General features: G+C 41.8%; 1 long non-coding RNA gene across 1 annotated transcript in view; it reads left to right on the top strand.

The window, feature by feature from the left end:
• The window catches only part of LOC104957052 (uncharacterized), a 19,510-nt gene extending 5,816 nt beyond the window's left edge, over positions 1–13,694 (top strand). Inside the window, exons 3-5 of the long non-coding RNA XR_799627.1 lie at positions 5,020–5,025; positions 7,578–7,584; positions 13,684–13,694. This is a non-coding gene — a long non-coding RNA (uncharacterized lncRNA). The remainder of the gene's footprint in view (positions 1–5,019; positions 5,026–7,577; positions 7,585–13,683) is intronic.
• The last annotated feature ends 2,990 nt before the right edge of the window (positions 13,695–16,684 follow it).

Here is a 16,684-nt window from a genome sequence, read left to right as displayed (position 1 = left end):
CCAGTAAACTGGGATGATTTAAAAAAACCACATTGTTAAATATTTTTAATCATCAATAGTATTGGGTCGAAATAGCGTGATATCCTGATCCTCTCATATCCACAGCCTTTTATGTCCATTCATACTCATGTTCATTTACAGCATGGGGAAACTACCACACCTCATTTGGAATCCACTGCAGGGTTTGTTTTGTCCAATCATCATCTTTAAAATTTTATTGAAACCCGGTCGACTTGAATCTCACAATGATTTGAAAACATCTTGGAGTAGAATAACACATTCTATTACGAGAACTACTATTAATGGGCGCGATGTGGAGAATACATTGTTGCAGCGCTTACACAGGAAGACAGATATCACTGCCTGCGGGGGGGGGAGCGAGCAGCGTGCCGCGCCAGAAGCAGAGGGCAGCTTGGGGCGGGGAGAGTATACGAACCCATCATCTTGACGCATGGTGTAGAGTCAGAGACCGATCCACAATTGGTGAGGAATGGATGTATGTCTGGAGACCAAGTTGCCTGTCACGGTACCGTGCACACTGCGGAGCCAAGCCAAGAAACCACCGCAGGTGGAGGTCTCCGCTGGGAGCCGAAGGGTGGCGGTTGTGGGGAAGTGCCGTATCGAGGGCGAGGCGAGGGCGCAGCCTGCAGTAGCAGGGGGAGAGGAGCGTTTGTTAGGTGGGTCTACAACAGAAGTTCACAGGCGATGGACAAAGCAGCCTTCGATGTCAGCGAGCAGTCAGGTCGGTGGCCAGGGCCGCGGCACGAGACAAAACTTCTGCGGATCCGTGTCAAGCAGGTTCTGTGAGAGTATAGCGGTGGGGTTCCACCAGGCAACTGCTATCAAGGCAAAGGAGGTGGCTCTGCTCTGCGCTGAGCACTGGAGATCTCCGTACAGCAGAGCGATTAGTAGTAACGTACCTGAAGGGAAGCGAGGGGCGATCGGGGGAGGAGTCACACATGACACAGGGCTCTGGAGCAGTCTGATCTTTTTCACTGTGAGGCCTCCTGTGAACCCCTTGTGCTGTACATGATTAAATCTCCCACGTCAAAGCGCTTTGAGTATTTAGGGGAGAGCACTACAAATTCCCATTTAAGTATTAGTATTATTATTATTTATTCACAACAGGAAGGTGACCCACTGAAGGGGCTGTACATTCTGTGTTTTACTTTTGAGCTTCTTTTGAGGCGTTTGAACAAAGCCTCTGTTGCTGTCCATCATCGCCTCAATAGAAGATTCCATGAACAAATCCTCCGTTTCAAGGAAGTGATCATCGCATTCAATTACTTTTGTACGCTCCCAAACTGAGTTACTCTACCATCCTTCTACAGTCATCAACTAATTGGTCTCTGCATGACTAGACTTATCCACTTAAAATGACCTATCTATCGTACGTAGAGTCATGTCACGTAAAAAGTGTTGGAGACATTTGTAGTTCGTGTGTTGTTTAATTGAGTGAGGTGTGTGTGTGTGTGTGTGTAGTGTGTGTGGTGTGTGTGTTGTCGTGTGTCGTAGTACGTGGTAGCTCGTGGTAGTCCCTGTGTCTTAGCAATGGTGGTGGTGGTGAAGCGAACGTGCGGGGAGAGAGGGGCGTGTTGGTTACTGGACCCTTGCTGCTCGTGTCTCTCATTAGACCTGGCAGGGGCCGAGGCGGCCATGCCGATTAAGGTCAGCGGGTATCGCTCCTGGTCTCGTGGGGCTGTGGTGCCACGGTGATGCGCGGCAGCCGTCAGGTCCTCCACCTGCAGACACACACATACAGACAACACCACTCTACTCAGGAAGGGACACCAGTAGGGACGTACCTACCCCCTACAGCATCTCTGACGGAGATACCAATGCTAGTAGCAATATAAGAGACCCACGTGACGAAACACCCGTATAGACAGGTTCCTCTTGTGGATTGGCCTTGCCATGTTCCGCAAGGATCACGCGAGTTCAGGTCAAGACTTAAGAGTCCTGCTCATGATAAAAGTAATTGAAGGCATGATTGTGAAAGTGTCAAATTAAAGAAAACCAGACAGGGATAATGAGGTATTATTTTTGAATTAAAAACTAGCACTCTTATTCCCTCAGTCATTCCGAAGAAATATTAGCAATAATTCACTCATAAAAAGTGAAGGTTAGAAACCCTGCAGCAAACTGAGACAACACAACACAACTCCTGTCATCAACCTATGAGGTGGAACTGATAAAATAAATCTGCAAGTCACTTCCCTGACCCTGCAGGGCTAAACACAACGGCTAGAAGTTCCAAAAAACGATTCCAAACACATCAATAGTTCACTTCACATACAGGCGTCGGAGAAGTAGGCGCAGGGGTGAAGAGCTATGATCCTGACAAAAAGCAAACAGGGTGGTGAGAGGATTGCCCAGACACCAATAGATCAAAGCATCAACCTCACACACACAAAATTGGAGTTCTTAGGACTGGGGTGAAAAAAGAGGACAGGACGCTGGAAAACAATCTTTTTTTACTAAAAGAGGACTACAAAGAAGAAACACACAGGACCAGGCAAAAGGCAGTTTGATAAGGGTTAAACGGAATAAAAGAGGAGCGCCAAAAAAACGAGTATGTTATGAAACGTCTAGAGAATATACATACCAACCTCCTGCAGAAATTATCCTTGAAAGGAACTGGCATCCCGAAGCGTTTCACATAAATTACTGTCAGGTTTTAAAAAACATGTCCCACATATAATATACAACGATGGAAATCAACAGAATTTGAAAATCACATGAAATTAAGGCACATCTCAGACTTAAAAACAGCGTTCTCAGAAAAATAAAACACAAATGGAGCACCATTTGACATTGAGAAAATGATCAAAACAAAAAACCCTTTGAAAAAAAAACAGCCAGGAAATCATAACATAGATAATAAGTTGTATTTGTAGAACTGTTATAAGAGAAAACGGACTCATTTTTAGATTTGCTTATTATAGGAACGCCAATATGGTAATTTAACTTTTTACACATTTTCAAGAAAAAACATTTTTATTGAAACTAATTGGTCTAATACACTGTGTCACCTTTTACCTATTTTTGCACAGGGCAATGTTATGTTTCGTTCTTTGAGGGAAAATAAGTTTTTTTGAAGCTGTTGTTGGCCTGGAAAATGGTAACCATAAGAGATGACCTCTGCAGTAGAGCCATTAGAAATGGACTCAATGCGATAGAGCCATTAGAAATGACTCTGCAGATAGAGCCATTGATGACTCTGCAGATAAGAGCCATTTAGAAATGACTCTGGCAGATAGAGCCATTAGAAATGACTCGTGCAGATAGAGCCATTAGGAAATGACTCTGCAAATAGGAGCCATTAGAAATAGACTAGCAACCGTTATGTTTAACGAAATGGTTGTGTTATGGTCTGATATAATTTAAGCTTTGTTAGTTTTCCAGGTTTAGATATCCTTGCCAATACGTTCATTTCAATACGTTTGTCCAATGTAACACTTGAACGCAAGTCACAACACATCATCACACTAATAAGGCGCCTGGGAAACAGCTGGAGCTTTGTTACACATTTTTTTCTCACTATTATAGGACCAAGTTGTGTATGTGACGTGGTGACTGGCACCAAATACTGGTCTCAATAGCTGCTTTGCGACAACAACCAGTGAGGATGCACACTGTTGGGCTCTGCCGGAGAAGCAGTGTATCGTGAGTAGAGAAGCACAATGGACATTTAGTGTACATTGTTTAAACAGGGAACCCAACATTATTTCTCAAGCAACGCATCCTACCCGATTTGCTACTCTGATCGCTATTATAGACACTACTGGGAATAAAATGCAAAAATATCCACCGATCAAGTTTAGTATTAGCTATATATGCATGCAGTGCAATCCAATCTTTGTGTAGAAATACTTTGATAATGCACAGAAAATAGAAGAGTACAACAGTGAGAGCTTAATTAGGCTTATGTTGGCACAGGTAAGTTTTTAAAGGCCCATTACAAAACCATTGGATTGAAATAGTCAATAACAAGCCGGGAGACTCTGAGAGACTTATCTTTGTGCTAGTTCTTAATAATGTATATATAATCTTCGTTCTCCACGAAAGCATGCATGGGATAACATAGAGACGCAAAAATGTACATCAACAAAAGCCCAGCTGGGACGCAACAGACAGGAGTATGCCTTCTCTAAGCATAATGACTTATAACTCCATGACACCCTTTCATTTATGGTCGCAGAGAGTGAGGTTGAAAAGACATGTCGATTTTTAAAGAGGAGTTAGCAAACATAGCCCCCAGTCTGGCCCTCCCGTGGGAGCTAGCTGCAGTGTGACGCCAGAGGTGAGTCATATGGCACAGTAAACAGATTGTCTGGAATGAAAGCGATCACGCAAACAACAACTATCCAGCTGAGACATCATGAGCACGTAACCCGTGTTGTATCCAGGCAGAGAGAAGGGCACGATCCCCCGTTTCATGTCTTAAACACAAGTTTAAGGTCATGGTACTCTCTCATCGCTGCAAGTGAGTAAGGACTATGCGAGAGAACGACTGTCCCACCTGCGAAGCCGCCTGACTAACCTGAGAGCACGAACAGGAGTATAGCCTAGATGCTGAAGATGCAGGAAACAGCAAGTAGTGTCATGCGAATAGCACATGGAGGGAGGAAAGGGTTGGTGTCAGTAGAGCAAACTACGTACCAAGCCGACATAATCCCTGCACTGCGTCGACGCCAGATTACACTCTGGGGTTGAGGGCATTGATACCGAAGCAGCCTTCTCTCAAGCTCTCACTGGGTGGTAAGGCAGCCCACTGACACCTGAGGGAGATCAACGATAGTTGTGACTGTCAAAAGGAGCTGTTCACTGATCGCCTACCTCTCATTGTCGGGGAGAGAGACTGAGACTGAGCTGGGACACAAAAGGACACATAATAGATATAGTTCTACAGTCTTCCTTTGATGATTACCGAGAATACAAATACAAATATAACGTAGGATATCCTGAATCATGGGGTCAAGCGTATGGGAAGCTTGGGTGCCGTGACCTCACTAATAGTCCTGTGTCTCATACCTAGTGGAGCAATATTCACTTTTTAGATAATTCGGACAGCTGCTAACACTCTTCTGTTGGATATACAGGGCTTTCAAATGTCGAAAGTAGTGGAACAGGAAACTTAGTAGCGATAACAGACATTTTGTGTCTGAGAAGAGACAATCCCTCTGGAGGAGAGAGGAACTTATGGATTGATATGCCTTCTGCACGACCAACACATAGAAATCCAATGAATGACAGCTCATCGAGACACTAATATATGTCCATCAGCTACCTAACTGGGAAATGGAAAGAAGCCAACTAATGAAATCATACATAGAGCGAACTTTCAATCATGGCACACAGGTAGGGGAGAACGAGTAATAATGGGCGTCGTGTCATGGCGATAACCCGATATGCGCGATATATCACATCGCAGGGACAAGCGATTTTATTTTTAAAAAAGGACGTGCAATATTAATGTAGAGATAAATTAACTCAAACAGCGCATGAGTTAAGTTATTTTGGCTGCTTGCTACAAAAGGAACTTGCGTGGCTCTCATGTACAGGGTACTTGGTGATGAACATTCAGGCTACTGCAATCACAGCAACCACCAATCACATCATATCTTTGAATCAAGATAACAAGCAGCCCCGCCTCCGCATAGTTTGCAGACATCAAAACACCGGTAAAAATGAGCAAGGAACAGGAGGACAATACCGGCGAGAAATGATAGATTTACTTCCAAAAAGAAAAGCAACAATCTGCCATCCTGGAACCTTATTTTGGATAACAAAAAGGTTTTTCTCTTCTATCGTTCACCAGATGATCCTCTTATTTTGAGGTAAGACAACATTGCATTATGACATGTTAGATCATGACTTAAGGTATGATTGACTATCCAGTTAAAATCCAGACGTCCTTTACTAATAATCCTTCCATCCGGTTAAATATAGTTTAAAAAAAACGCAATGTCAGTTTTTTTCAATATCGTGAAGCCCTAGCACACGGTATTACTCCTGGTCTAAAATGTCCAGAATTAGAAACAACGGTATATTAAGAGCCGAAACAACCGTGTGTAGATATAAAGTGAAACACAAAGCAAAGGGAATAACTTTGCCTTAACCCAGTACATTATTGGTCCAGATCAGCCATCCCTACAGTTACCGTTTCAGTTAGAAGTCTAACATGTTGTTGTCACTAACATGCTCTGTCTAACGGTTTCAACCTCTCAGTACCCTCTGAGTGGTCTTGACAGTTGTTCCTGCTACAGTAACCCACACGAGTACTTTCAGTTTCATTTGTTTTTGCAAACTTACTACACTTCTCCTAATATCGCATGTTGACAATGTGTTCATGATACTAGGCTGCAATTCTTTAACTTGATCATATTCGTCATTTGAAGACTCCACATTTTAACAAGCAGAGATTCCAAAAATGGGGCCAAAAGGCTGTGTCATGGCGCTCTGATAGTTGCTCATTTTGAAACTGAAGACTGAAACTTCATGAGAGTCCAGTTCATATGATAACAGGAAATATAACAGTGTTTCTTACAGCGTTGCTCTGGACGCCCAGCGGCGTGAGTTCTCTGAGGACGTGGACAGCTGCAGGTGAGGGGGCTGTGGAGGGACGAGTGTAATAGTGGCCAGGGGCAGGGGCCTGCTCGAGTCCACGAAGAGTTTAGGGGAGGCTGCGGGACAGGGACAGGGACAGAGAGAAGAGAGACAGGTGATCAGTGCTCAGTGTCCTTAACAACTACAAACCCTTTAATAAGATAACATCAATATCACATTGCTGAAGTTTTTTTTTTTACGCTAATGTGTAGATTTATTTTTTAATGGCACGCTTTCCATTGTGTAAAAGCTGGTAATATATACACAGTTGTAGTTCAAGTTAAGCCTAGACTGATATTATTAGAATGAACCAATTTAAAAATAATAATTTCCAGAGTATAAAAAGCCAAAAAGATGGTTGGAATCACTTCAAGATATATAACAAAATAAAATATTCAGCTTCAGCTGCCATTCATATTGAGTTCATGTATGCCCTCCTGCCCCAAAACTGATGGTTATTTAACACATAGCAACAATATCATTTGGCTCTAAATATTATGGTGAATTATTGTTTGGGCCGTGCTCAGTGGGTAGTGCACCTGATCATCAGATCAGGAGGAGCCGGACCCCACTGCAGACAACATGCCGTTGTGTCCTTGGGCAAGGCACTTCACCCTAATGTGTAATATGTATTGGATGTAACAATACCAAAAACTCACGTTACGATAATCATCGCGTTAGAAAGTTCACGGTACGATATTTATCACCGATATTGAAAAATAGAGGGGGAAAAATGTTGAAAATGATTTTTTTTTTCTTTTATTAAAAATAATCTGATTTGGTACAGCATTTAAGTAGGATAAGTAGTATTTTAAATGTCAAACAATATAACAATCTGACCCTAGCAATAGAATAAATCAAGTTTCACTTTAGTTTTTCAGTAACTCAAACTCCTAACTCACTCACTCAGCATCATCCAAAGGTTACATCTTTTAGGATATGACATGTTCCACATTTCCAGGTAGAAGCTGGGATGTTTGGGCGTTTGCAATATCCCGCTGGCTGTGGAAACAACTCTCTTGCTGGGACAGAGAGATATGCTTTGGCCATGGGTGGACAGCAGTGGGTCAAACTATGTCTCTCCACCACTTCAAAAACAATACAGTTTTTGCCAAGAGGGTGAGGCTTATTGACAGGGCGAGATATAAATATACTGTTGGTACTTGTCAATGTCTCTAGGTATGTACATGTAGCCCTGTAAATACGATGTCCTTTTGTGTTATCTGTTGTTTTATGTTCATGTTGTAACCTACTTGCTGCCATGTTGGACAGGTCTCCCTTGAAAAAGAGATTGATGATCTCAATGGGAACATCTGGTTGAATAAAGGTTTTTTTTTTTAAAAAGAAGAATTATTTAAAAAAATTGCGGTATATTTTGTCAGTCTCACGACGGTATTGAGACATTTATTTACCGCGATATTCGATATATCGTTACATCCCTAGTAATATGTCATGTAAAGCGCTTTGAGCACTTGTAAAAGTCTCATTATGTAACTGCATTTCTATTTGGGAAAGGTCATTGATGTGCTTATTAATGATCTGGTGAGTCATATTCATTAAAGAAAGTTGATTAAGTACAAAAAAGACAAATTCATTTAATTCGATGTATCACTTTGTTAAAATTAAGGACTCAACTTTTTAATTTGGTTTAGGGTTTAAACCTGATAAAATATGACGTCAGAGAGTAGAGCTTCATACGAACCCTGAATAGAAGCTTAGGATGTAAAAAAGTCATTTGGTACAGCCCTACTTCAATTGATTAATGCCACTGATATAATAGTGTTAGACAGTTCATCTGTTGGAGACTCACTGTCGGTCCGGTCCAGAGAGTGCTCTCTTAATCTCTTCCGGCTGTAGTTCTTGTCGTAGGGCACTAAGTGTGGGCTGGAGAGGCCGTGCAGACGCTCCGCCTTGTACACCGCCTGGCCCTCGAGCCGGGCTGCGTTCAGCACCGCGCTGCTGCTGCTACCCCCCCCACTGCTGTCCACCGGCCTCAGCTTCTCAGCACGGTTCTTATAGTGGCCGAGTCCTGCAACACCAGCAGACAGCACACATCATCGTTAGACAGAGCAGACCTGAGGCCCCAGATTAATGAGATACTACAAAAGAAAATGCAAATAAAGCTACAGCAGACCTGTAACAACATTGATACTACTGGAGCTGGGCTAAAAAATCAGCAGCCAATCACATAGCTGCCTCTGCCATGTGGTATTGTGAAATTGTTACTGGGAAAAATGCCATTGTGGAATAAAACAGCTGGAATAAAAGATAAACAAGCTACAATTGACTGTTATTGTGGAAGAAAGAACATTTCATCATAATGATTCGAGTTTGGAGAATTTCAATTTTATGGCGATAGATATTGTCTCCATAACTGATTTTTTAAATCATTTATTTTAATACGACACTTTATTTAAATAAAACATGTCTGGCTCTTAAAGCCAAGTACATGTTAGATATTATGGGGTTTTAAAGGGATCCCTAAAGTTCTTATTGTGGTTAAATATGTGTCGGTTTCTTTAAGAAATTAAAAATCCAGTTATTGTTTTATCATTAAATCTTAAACAATTGGCTCTTATATTTAGGTTGTTTAATTTCAAAAAGGGATATGAGAGAACCTATTTGTACTTACTGACTGCCATGAGTGAGTTGGTGAACTTGTGCTTCTCTTTGGACGAGGACAGCTTGTGTTTGAGGGAGAGCTTCTTCAGTGGTTTGCTCCTCTCCAGCGACTTGGTCTGCCACTGGCTCTTCATCACCTGCTGCAGACGTAGGCCTATACACACGTCTGAGGGACAGGTAAGCAGAAGAGATTTAAGTATATACTGAGTTTTCAGTGGATACTTCAGATTTACCATCTGTAGTTCAACATTAGCAATTCACAAAAGGCGTGCAACATTTATATTTAACCACAGGCAATCTACTATGAGCTAATGCCAAATACACTATTGTGTGATGGTTGCAAATCAACTTTGTCTCAATTATTTATCAACAAGGCAAACCCCAACAAATTCCTTAATAATGACATGGAAGCTTTGATTTGTATAAATTCAGATTGATGTAGGGAAGACGAGTTTCTTCTGGTAGTCAAGATACAGTTCTGAGAATACAACAATTATAAGGGGGTATGTGGCATTTTTTAGGAAATGTAGTCTTTTCTAGGCACTTCCTGAGGAGAAGTCTCTCTACGGCCACTCCTTGTTTGTCTTCCCCTCGAGATGTAAAGAAGGAAATGACAGCGTAAACTCTTTCGAGGCGAGGAGCCCGGCACTGACCGTCAGGGAAGGAGAGGATGGGGTGGACGCCAAGATCCAGTCTCGACAGGCGCTCCAGTGTGGGCTGCTCGTACTGAGGGTCCTCTCTGGGGGTGGGCCAGCCACCACACATCGCACAGCTGCTGGGGTTTACCCTGCAGCTACACTGGACACAGCTGCTTTTCTGCGCCTGGAAACCATGTCGCAGACCATGTCACGCTCAACTGTAAACACTCATGATTCAACTTTAGGTATGACGAGTAGGATTTGAGATTTACAGTTTGTATACACAACACTGAAAGCTGGCAATGGCCTATGCAGATACACACTTCTGTTGGGTCATAAGTGATGGTTGAGAGATTATATGTATTGTTCCTAAGGAAATCCTACTCATTGTACCTTAAACACATAATTTTTAAGTACTTATTTTTCAGTGAGACACGTATTTAAGTATTCTTTCATAAATAGTCACTCCAAGCTCTGGAGTGCACAATTTGGACCGTTCCTAAACTAGGAGCACTGTTGGAATATACAGTTTGGATATTAAGAGCAGCAGAATTACTTTTTAACAAAACATGTAGCTGGCTGACTAGCTTACATTTTTCTAAATCCTAAAAAAAGTAGGGATTTTGTTGTAGTCTATGAGCTATAGGGTCTCATCATAGTTGTCTCTTACATCATCGTCCTCAATGATAAGCAAGGCACCACATTTGTTGTAATATACATCTAAGTAGGAATTATTCTTTCAAACTAACTTGTTCAATAATCAATTTAGAAATAGGACACTCTGTTAACTCGAACAACAACGCTCTCTTTTTGGTATTTAGAGTGCAAATTGAATAAACAAACGCATCCAAAAATATGAAACACTACAGGAGCCATTAGCGTCATGGTGACAGAGTAGTTGTATTTACAAGAAATGGTTCTAATTTTAGTTCTCTACTTGGTACTAACACGCAGACTAGTCTAAGATTTCCTGTCCTAAAACTATGAATGACTATAACTGGAACAATGTGATTGCACTTCTTACTGTAGAAATGGAAGATGTAAGCAATCAGCACACACAAGACATTTGTACTTTAACACATTTCCTGACTTAATGTCCCACAGAACTCCAGGACCCGTTTTTGTTCCGGGGAAAACTATGAACAATCGGCCCATGTTTCTTTTTTCATCATCTAAAACTTGTGAGTCGTCACAAGGGTTATTTCCCTTCTTTGTTGTTTGGCCTAGTTTTTTCATAAATAAGTCAGCCGGCTCTTGTTTACGCGGCTATTGGGTTACAAACCAAGGAACTAATCAGTGAGTGCAGAACGCACGAGAATAAAAGCCCACTTCATTCCTCTCAGAAAACTAAATATTTAACGTCTTCCCATCAATTTTAGTAACAATCCTATTTATAAAAACACATCTCCTCAGTTTCTTTAGGGTGAAAGCATTGCGCAATCTAAGGGCGAGGAACTTGCTTCAAGCACTGAATCTATCCAAAAGTTACGCAGGCCTTTAGGGGAGCACAATTGATCTGAAAATGTTCAAAATGGCAATGTGGAAAACCCAATTGCAGAAAGCGCAATATTTGGTAAAGTAATTGAAAATACCATTTTGAATGAAGTATTAAAGAGCAACTTCCAGGTTAAAGACACCTGTGAATAAATGTGTAGGAAAATGATGAATACACTAGATTTTCAAAAAAATATACAGAAATATACACTAAAGTGACATCTGGCGTCGTTTTTGTAAGAAATGTTCACTTCCGCATAAAAAAGCCTCGGAACGTGACCTCCAGCGTGTGACGTAACATGGGGGAAACAAGGGGGAGAGCGGCCGGTGTAACGTATTAATAAACATGGATCCCAATGCTAGTTTTGACACAGAAGAAGTTGAACATGGATATTCAAGTGCATATGACGGACCACAACCTTATAATTATGAGCCTGCTAGGCGTCCAGGCGAGACCAGGAGCAGCCAAGGATTAGAAGAAATAACGGCCATCGGAGAGAAATTGAGCTGTGGTGTGAGGAGAACCAGTGGAGAACTGAGCAGCTATCTTGGTGAGTGACCGGCGTTAGCTACAGAATGTTAGCTAACGTCACATCACAACATTGTGAAGTTAGCTATCAGGCTATAACTAAAGTAGCATTGATAATATAGTAACGTTACTGGCAGGACTGTTGATACTGATCCATAACAGAAACTAATGCGCAAGTATCAGCCGTATCTCGCGTTACCTAATGCAACTCCACACTACGGTGCTGTGTACCGGAGAAGAGACGCGAGATATGGCTGATACTTGACGATCTGGCGGAGAAAGGTTGTGGAGCCTCCGTTGATATGCCGTTGTAAATGGCTTGATGGAAAGCAGGTGTGTAGTCGGGGAGGGTGCACAGCTGATTGCAGCAGGTGAGTGGAGGTTGAGCCGGGAGCCAGGAGTGACAGCCACCACGCACACACAAACAACACAGACAGGGGGAAACAAACAAACACAAAGGAGACGGCTGGAGCAGTACAGCCACCACAGCGTTACCTAATGCAACTCCACACTATGTCTTACGGTGCCGTGTACCGGAGGGGAGAGAGAGAGAGCAGCGAAGGGGGGGGAGAGAGAAGTAATACGGTTTCCTGATAAAGCTGTGGAGAGTATGTGCTGCAGGGAGGTGGATGCACAACGCACCCAGGAACGAACGCTAGCTCCGGTCCTTTTTACTGTGGACTCGATGTCCTGACAGGCTGGTATTTGTGCAACCTGCACAAACACAATACTGCACCATGATTACAAATGGTGAAGTAGAATGTAAAACTACCGAAAAATACCAGCTCCTTAAAACACAAGCGCTCTATTCAACGCAACTCTATTATACCCGCGGTCAGAGAGCGGAGATGTGTCCCCTGTGTGATGTAATATGACGCGTTTGACGTATGACCTTAAAAAAAAGCCGTTTTTAAGAGCAGGGCTCAAAATTGCTCCTTTCCCTCTGAATTCCTGCCCTTATGTCTCGTAAAACATATCAAATCCTACATTCACTTTTTTAATTGTAATTTTCAAGCAAGTTTAGGCATAAATTTAGGGGAGAAAAAAAACCCTGCAAGATGCTCTTTAAGTCTTGAGCCTAGAATCTCATTGTTTGGTAAATATTCTCTTAATCACATCATGATGTTTTTCAATGATTAAGTGAGTCATGTTTCCAAAATGAATTCCCTCCGATATTGCAAATCACGCCACGATTGCAATACGAGTCAAATTAATCCCATTTAGTAATCCTTGTATGTAAGCATGCAAACAGGCGGTGGGCTCACCTTGCCGTTGAGGTTGGGCACCGTGTTGGGCTGAATGAGCCTCCGTCTCCGGCAGCTGACGAGCGGTCGTGTACGCGCAGCCACACACGAGCTGTCGTAGGCTGACGGCGGCTTGGTGTCCGCACTCTCTGCCATCCTGAACCAAGACAACACACGGAGGGGAATTAGGCCAAAGATCTTACACATTTGATCTGAAGTGACAACTGAGTTCATTCACACATTAGCATAAATCCATTTTTGTGTTTTTCAAAAGCATAAACGTTGATTAAATTGCAGATGAAAAGGACGCCAATATCTTCTTATGTTTTTGTTTATTTATAATTGTTTTGTTTATGAAATGTAAAAAAAATAGTATAATATTTCCAACATCTTTGTTCATTCTTTTCAACAACCAGTCAAATACATTCATTTGACTTCCATATGTGAAGAAAAGACATCAGCATCTCATCATTAGAAACTGCTAAAATCCTTAATTAGAGATTTCTCAGAAGTGTTTCTCAGAGCAGATTTCCTTTGAAGCAGAAAGGAGTTCATCAGTAGTATTATCATCAGCTGTACCTGCTGAGGACGCCGTTAACGGGCTGCGAGCTTTGACCTTTCCACGGGCCGGCCTCTGTGTTGGGGATGTGGGCGGAGCCTGTGTGCTCCAGCCGTTCTGAACCAACATCCTGCGAGGACAGATAAGACAGAGGCAGTGAGACGACACCTCAGCAGCACAGGCAGACCAGCAGCACTTAAGCACAGCCGGGATATTTAAGGAAACGACTGAATCATCCCAGTCGTGTAGCCTTGAATGATTTATTCTGGATTTGTGAAAAGGGCTTGGCTCTCACATAACTTAAAACCCTTTTCTGCACCGTCATCAACATGAATGGCCCAGAGCTACTAATTCACACTAATTCATTCTTTCAATCAAACTTTTCCAAAAAATTCCACACCTGATTGTTTCTAATTTTTCCAAATGACATACTGTTGTTAAAGCAGATGATTTGACAGTAAGCAAAAACAGACAATCCTTGAAGGTTAAAGTGAAAACAGACTGTATGTTTAATCAAAACAGTTTAGAGGCCACACCCGCAGTAGCTTAACAAACATTTGAATAAAAAGCGTTAACATATACAGAGAAACAGGCTCATCCTGTAATACAACATTTCTCAATTGTTTTGCTTTAAATGGTGTTAGGGTCGAAGGTGCTTATTATACAAAAGCTGCAATTTATTTCCTGCCAGAGGGACAAATAAAAAGAAATAATTTCCTGTGAGCATTTCACACTTCATTTCCTGCAGGTGCTTTGATTGACCAAAACATGTTGAATGCTTTAACGATTATCATGTGTCTTTAAATAAATAAAAAACAGCCCCTTTCAACTTCTAATAAAACATCCAGTGCTTAGAATTTGAAAGTGCTGAATGAATGGTAGTTTAATTAAACACTTGCTGAGAACCTTCACTAATTGAAAACTGACTAATGTCATTTCAGTGGCAACAAGCATCATTATTATAGTTCACACTTCAATGGTTGACTTGAATTGTATTCAAACAGCATTTTGAAGAATATTTAAAAAGGTTTTTTTTTTTTACTGTTGTTCCAAGAAACATATCATTCATTGCACATTACCTTTAACAGTGTTTTCTCTATGGGTGTTCCAATGGCGTTGCAATTAAAAAAAAAAAGGCAATACAACAGCACAACCATTTAAAATAAGAAAAGCTTGTAAGGTATTTCTGCCTGAATAATCCTAATAAACTGCACTAGATCCCGATTAAACTGTTTGCCAGGGTGTATAACAAAATGCTTAATAATCAACAAGAGAAAATGCATATTCGAGCCAGATTTATCTTAAATGACAAGTATGCTAAGAGACTAATCATTTGGTGTAGCCCCAGGAGAGAGAATATGGCTAACTGCGCTGTAAAGGAACACAACCTCCTGTTAAGGTTCCCCCATCACACTCACCGGAGTATTTACAGGCTCCGTCTTGACTTCTGTCCCCCCCGCAGGTACTCCACTGGAGGAAAGTCCTCCCAGCTCCACTGAGCCCTGTAGAAGGATGTACATGTGGAGCATATTTATAGTAACACTGTTTTTCCGCACATAAACCATTGCATATTCTATTATTTATTAGCCGCCAAAAGACAAAGCTGTACTGACCTTGCTGGCGCGGATCTGTCTGTAGATGTCGGTCTGCTGTCGGATGCGGTACTCCAGGTCTGAGATGTGGGCCTGGAGCCAGTTCCAGTGGCTGATGATGGCTGCTCTCTCCACCGTGTAGCGGCTTTCCGCCCGCTTCCATCTGAGGGACAAGAAGAGGGTGTGAGCGCTTATTATAGAAAACGCAAACAGATGAGATTTTGGATTAAAGTTTGCGACAAAAAGCCTATCCTCCTTAAAAACGCTGCAGAGACAAACAGATTGTTAAATTGATTGAAATGCTTAAAAACACAACAGCTGAAGAACTATCATTGTCTTATAAACTGTTGGTCTGATAAAACAAGACATTTGAAGACTTCACCTTGGATCTGGGATGGACAATTTTAGAAAAAAATAATCAAATTAAATGGTAATGACAAGAACCATTAGTTGAATGTTGGGCTGGGTGATGATTCAGTTTCATAATGAATGTCTTTCAATGTAATTGTGCACTTCAGTTCTCAATTAATGAAAAATACTCTTTATTTTTTGTTTGTCAAGTATTTAATTCATACTACCGTAATTTTTGGACTATAAGCCGCACCTGAATATAAGCCGGAGCAGCGGCATACCACTCTCGGTTCCACTTTTACTTTTGCGCGCTACCTGTCTCACTCTTTTCCGGCCCCCAGCTTTTCTGCTGGAACCCGCCGCTTAAAGGTGGGGGTCCGCGGACCGGCCATAGAGCCCATAGAGTTAAAGGTGTTGGCCGTTAGCTGTAAAAATCCATAGATTAGCCGCACCGTTATATAAGCCGCAGCGTCGAAAAATAGGGAAAAAGGCGCGGCTTATAGTCCGAAAATTACGGTAGTATAGAAAGATTGGCTTAACCATGTGATTATCATAAAGACTATTTTATTGAATTACCATCTGGTATATTATAATGGGGATATAATGAAGATATGATTATCAGAATACAAGATTATGGCAATACTGCCCAGCCCAAGTCGCATCCCCAATTTCAATCATTCAAATCTATTTATTTTCCATTTCTAGGTTGTCGGTAGAGTAAGGGCATGTATGGTAAACGTCTGTTCTGTCATGAATCATCCTAAAACATAATACATTGAAATATCAATGAGTCATAATTAGATCATTTAGAGCATGTTATTCAGTGAGCCTCAAGAGCATTTCCCCAGTCAGACTGCAGAGGTCAGTGAATCAGCATTACACTAAGCTCCCAGCAATGGCAACTGCAGGCACCCTGGAAAATCCTCCTAATCAAAAAACAACATGACGAGGGATTCTTCAGAAGCGAGGGAGAAACATAAGAATTGGGATTTTCCTCGCCCTGAGTTGCTTAATGGCAAACCATGAGTGCCAGCTGAGAGCAGAGT

The sequence above is a fragment of the Notothenia coriiceps genome, unplaced genomic scaffold (genome assembly GCF_000735185.1).
Source record: "Notothenia coriiceps isolate Sejong01 unplaced genomic scaffold, NC01 NC01_scaffold00026424, whole genome shotgun sequence".
Lineage (NCBI taxonomy): Eukaryota > Metazoa > Chordata > Actinopteri > Perciformes > Nototheniidae > Notothenia > Notothenia coriiceps.
Note: the sequence above shows the minus strand (reverse complement) of the source record. Positions and strands in the feature narration are given on the sequence as shown.